Here is a 5,775-nt window from a genome sequence, read left to right as displayed (position 1 = left end):
CAGAATTACAAATGTTGCTTGGGGTAAGCCACACTCAAATATGAGTATGTTCTTTTGAGTCCAGTGGTGACAGCAAGAGTCCAGCCACTCCACCCCAAGCCACCAGAAATAAACACATTAGGGGGCCGGCCCTGTGGCCTAGTGGTTAGGTTTGACGCGCTCCACTTCGGCGGCCTGGGTTTGGTTCCTGGGTACAGACCTACACCACTTGTCCACAGCCAAGCTATGACAGTGGCCCGCATACAAAATAGAGGAAGACTGGAACAGATGTTAGCTCAGGGCAAATTTTCCTCAGCAAAAAATAAATAAATAAATAAATGACGCATCAAAATAAAAACAGTGCTCTTGCTCTTTGAATGCAGCTTTAAAACAAATCCACTGTCTTCCATACTGAGCCCCCACTTAAATCGCATTTATAGTGTATTCTCAGGAGGGAACTGTTTGAATCTAACGTTATATTATTATTTGATTAATTGTAAGGGAGAGTAAGTAGTATTCATCTTTCTCTGTTATAGTAACACATTAATGACCTCTCTAATTTCAGCTTCTCCCTCCCCCCAATTTTTGTCTTTCCTTCATATTTGAGTAAACATTCAAGAGAAAAACCAGGATTTTCCTCCCTCTGGGTTACAAGGGGGATGAGTTCTTGTCTTCAGCTATATGGAGCTTTGTTGAAGATTAAGTTGTAGGACACGACTCCTTTCATGGATTGAAAATCAAAATGATCTTTTGATTTGCCAAGTGTATTATACATTAGAAGAATGTCCAAATCTGAAGTCACTCTCATTGATCATTGGTGGGCCAAATTGAAGCAGGGAGGTGGGGAGAGAGTGCATGGGTTTTTTTGTATATTTTTAAAGCAAAATATGAGTATGAGGAGAACCAAGCAAGACTAGCATTTGAATATCATTGAATGATTTGTTTATTCACTGACTCAAGAGGTGGATATTAAGAACCTCTTTTGTACCGAGATTGGTGCTAGATGCTAAAGATAGATGGCTCTGCCCTTGAGAGGCTGATGGTCTGAGGGAGACAGCAGTAAAGGTTTATGGTAATATGGGACTCTTATCATGAGGATGGAGAACAGTGGCTTTCCTAAAGAGAAAGTGATATATTCTCTCATGGTGAGGGGGAAGGTGGAGTTAATTGAAACATAAACATATTTCTGACTTCAAAGACTATCTGCTGATATATATATTTTTTTAAATTAATTAATTAATTAATTTATTTTTCTCCCCCAAAGCCCCAGTAGATAGTTGTATGTCATAGCTGCACATCTCTGGTTGCTGTATGTGGGACGCAGCCTCAGCATGGCCGGAGAAGCGATGTGTCGGTGCGCGCCCGGGATCTGAACCCCGGGGCGCCAGCAGTGGAGCAGGCGCACTTAACCGCTAAGCCACGGGGCCGGCCCTGCTGATATATTTTTGTGTGTGTGTGAGGAAGATCGGCCCTGAGCTAACATCCGCCAATCCTCCTCTTTTTGCTGAGGAAGACTGGCCCTGGGCTAACATCCATGCCCATCTTCCTCTACTTTATATGGGACGCCGCCACAGCATGGTTTGACAAGCGGTGCGTCGGTGCGCACCCGGGATCCGAACCCGCGAACCCTGGGCCGCCGCAGCGGAGCGTGCGCACTTAACCACTTGCGCCATCAGGCCGGCTCCTCTGCTGATATTTTTAACAATAACAAAACAACAAAAAGGCAGCCAAGAGAGGCAAAAAATGGCAACTGTCTAGGGCCATGTCTTTTATCTGCTCCCTTTAACCCACAGCAATTGAAGTAAGTCAGCTTGTCAAAAGTTAGAGGTTTTTAAGTGTTTAAAGAAATAATGAGTTTGTAAGAAAAGAGGATTGCATTTGGTACTTTAGTCAACGCTCAGCAAGTAATCAGTAATCTTTAAAAAATGTTAAAGGTGGCAGCAAGGAAAAGTGACCTCAGTCCCATCAGAACTTCAGTCCCACAAGCACAAGAAATTGAATGCAATTCCAAGAATGGGCTTGGAAGCAGATTTCCCCCCAAAGCTTCTAGATGGGAGCTCAGCCTGGCCAATATCTTGGTTTCAGCCCTGTCATATCCTGAGCAGAAAACTCAGCCATGTTGTGCCAAACTGCTGACCTACAGAATTGTGAGCTAATAAATGGGTGTTAAGTCAAAAAAAAAAAAAAAGATCAGAGCCCATAACATTCTACAGGACATCAAGTTTATAATTGTAGTAATTTGAGAAAACGCAGGCACATTCTGAATGTTGAGACATTTGCCAATGAAGATGGCAATGCAATGATTTATGCAATTATGAAATAGATCTAAGGTGACCATGTGACTTATTATTCAATCTGGGACACTTCTGAGAGTGAAGGAGGCATTATTAATGATTGCCCTGAGAAAAGAAGCACAGCGCAAACAGGGACTGCCCCAGCAAACCAGGATTTATGGTCACCCAAGATTAAAGTGCTAGTTGTGTAGCATTATTGCGTTAACTGCAATATTGATTTTTTAAAAATTGTCATAAAATATACATAACATAAAACTTACCATTTAACCATTTTTAAGTGTATAGGTTACTGGCATTTAAGTGTACAGTTTCACATGGTTGTGCAACCATCTTCATCATTCATCTCCAGAACTTTTATCATCTTGCAAAGCTGAAACTATCCCTATGAAACAAGAACTCTCCATTCACCTTTCCCCCCAGCTCCTGGCAACCACCATTCTACTTCCTGTCTCTATGAATTTGACTACTCTAGGTGCCTTTTATTAGTAGAATTTAGTATTTGTCCTTTGGTGATTGGCTATTTCACTTAGCATAATGTCCTCAAGTTTCATCCATGTTGCAGCAATGTCAATTTCCTTTCTTTTTAAGGATGGATATTATTCCACTGTATATACCACATTTTGTCTACATTTTGTTTATGCATTCATTCATAGATGGAAACTTAAGTTGCTTCCACCTTCGGCTATTGCGAGTAATGCTGCTATGAACATGAGTGTGCAAATATCTCTGTGAGCTCTTGCTTTCAATTCTTTGGGGTATATACCTGGCAATATTGATTTTTTAAATGAAGAAATTAAAAATGGAGGGAAAAAAGAACATTCTTCTCTCTACAGGATCTTTCTGATCATACTCGTTTAGCACGCTACTCTGTCAGACTGGAGGCCAGCTGTGTCTCTGCAGAATTCATCAGCAAGAGCAGTTGCTGGAGATAATCTAAAGAAACTGCCTGCTGAAAAAAGCACCCAGGATCTCAAATTCCATCACCACCCAAGAAAGGAAGCTAGTTTTTCTGTCAAAAGTACCATGATGCATTGACCACAGATGTTTCTAAGTGAGAAGAGCTGGCATCTAGAACATCAGAATCAGAGTCAAGTGAATGGCTTTCAGCAGCACAGAGAAGCAGGAGATCCAGAGCATGAGACTGATCAACAGAATGCTCCGTGTGACCAGGAACATCTTTGTAACACAAGGGACCACAAACTTCCTGGAAACAGGCAACAGAACCAACAACCACCTGTTGATTTGGAAGCTGAGATGAAAGAAGACCATCTACAGCAGAATGTGGACCTTCCAGGTACAGGGAAAAATATTCTTCCTTTGGCTGTGGAAGTACATATCAGAATAGCAATGTCAAGAACATTGGTGCATCTGATCTCAACTTAGATAGTCCCCTTATGGAAACAGAAGCATCAGAATATGACTCTTCATCTGAAATTTTAAGTTAATTGTATTTCCACTGGGGATTGATAGTCCCGGAAAGTAACGTTGACATGTCTGGAACAAATGAGGAATTGCCACATTTATGGATGGGAATTGCTCCCTCTCTTTAAGTCTCTGTGGCAGATGTCAACCCTCTGTAGAGTCAACCGAGGAAACTCATTCATCCAAAACAGCAGCCTTGAAGGAACTTGATAAACTTTTGGTTGTTAGAGCTTCAGAAAATACATCTGCAGAAGTTATCTGCCAATCACCAACGGTAGCTGAGAGCCAAACAAGTATTAAAGAGCTTTAAGGAAAAATGGACCCAGAGTGAATATGTTATGGCTGCCCAGAATGAATGGTGTCCACAAGTCAGCTGTCATCAGACTCCGCCTGTATTGATGAGGACTACTGAAGAATTAACAGGCATGTCCATATGAAAACCTGCACATGGATGTTTATAACAGCTTTATTTATAATTACCAAAGACTGGAAATAACCAAGATGTCCTTCAGTAGGTGAATGGATCGACAAACGGTGGTATATCCATACAGTGCAATATTATTCAGTGATGAAATATTTATCAAGCCACAAAAAGACATGGAGGAACCTTAAAGGCATATTGCTAAGTGAAAGCAACCAGTCTGAAAAGGCTAAATACTGTGTGATTCCAACTATATGACATTCTGGAAAAGGCAAAACTATGGAGACAGTAAAAAGATAAGTGGTTGCCAGGGGTTTTTTTGGGTAGGGGCGGGAGATGAGTAAGTACAGCACAGGGGATTTTTAGGGCAGTGAAACTTCTATGATACTGTAATGGTGGATATATGACATCACGCATTTCACAAAACCCATAGAACTATACAATACAAAGAGTGGACCCTAATATAAACTATGGACATTTGTTAACAATAATGTATCAATATTAATTCATTAATTGTAACCAATGTTTCACACTGATACGCGATGTTAATTTAAAAATAGCATATAATATATATATTATTATATATGTAAATAAAAATTTATTATATTTTTAATTAACAGGCACTTTACCTAATGCTAAAATAGAAGATGTCAAAAATGTTAACTTCAGGGGGGTGATGGCATGTCAGGTGGTAGGAAACAGAGCTCCAAGTCAAGGAAATTAATAAATGAGAGCAGTTCTGTCATTCTAATCCCAGCTGAAACATCTAATCAGCTACATTGCACCTTAGGTGCAGAAATTTCACCCAAGCTCTTAGCAGATGAGGCAGATGCACTCAGTCAGACTTCTGAGCAAACTACTTCCTTGCCATCCAGTTCCAAATTGGTTAAAGACTTGAATCGGGGCCCACAGAATCCATTGATAGGCCTGAAACCAGAGAAAATGCCAGTCCTGAAGCTGCAAGGCCATCCATCATTAAGTCCCTCCAACCTTCTACCATTAATTTTTCCTACTGCACTATTGACTGGATTCTCCATGCAGGAAGCTCTCCAGGTTTTGCATCGAGTTGGCAGACTGCATACCTAGCTGTTCTTGTTTTGCTAGCAAAGAATGTTGTAGTTCCTACATGACCATGGAAAAATGTACTAGACCATATGCCATTCCCTTAAAAAAGCTATATAGACATACATGCATGCCCAGATGTATGCAGTACATGTAGAAACCTGCCAGCAGAATGTAGAGCCAGATATTTTTAAAGATTCTTTCCCAGCCAAAGTAATTAATGATCTTTTGTCTGATAATTTGTCTATTTTACTTATTAAAATTTAGGCCTTTTGAAATGTGTTGGCAGTATGTGCATACAGAAGCTTTTTATTCTCATAAAGATGATATATTCTGGTATGAAATTGATGGTTTTATGTATAACATATCACTTTAGAATGATAGTGAATCTTTGAAAAGCAGAAGCTGCTAGGAAATCCCACCACTTGTGCAGCTAGAAGCGGATCAGCTTAACACTGTGGCTCTCTGTGCTGTGGCGAGGTATGTCTTGTTGACTCAATTGTCACGTTATAAACTTTTAACCACATAGTTTGGTGTTTTGAATTATTTCCAGTACTCTTTGCATTATGACTCATCCATTAAAACAGGAAATTGAAG

General features: G+C 40.3%; 1 pseudogene; it reads left to right on the top strand.

Annotated features, from left to right (window-relative positions):
• Positions 1-1,070: 1,070 nt before the first annotated feature.
• On the top strand, positions 1,071-5,258 carry LOC147913340 (regulatory solute carrier protein family 1 member 1-like; annotated as a pseudogene).
• The last annotated feature ends 517 nt before the right edge of the window (positions 5,259-5,775 follow it).

This window comes from Ceratotherium simum, chromosome 28, assembly GCF_057802395.1.
Source record: "Ceratotherium simum simum isolate JZ-2026a chromosome 28, ASM5780239v1, whole genome shotgun sequence".
Lineage (NCBI taxonomy): Eukaryota > Metazoa > Chordata > Mammalia > Perissodactyla > Rhinocerotidae > Ceratotherium > Ceratotherium simum.
This window is presented reverse-complemented; position numbering and strand designations above follow the sequence as displayed.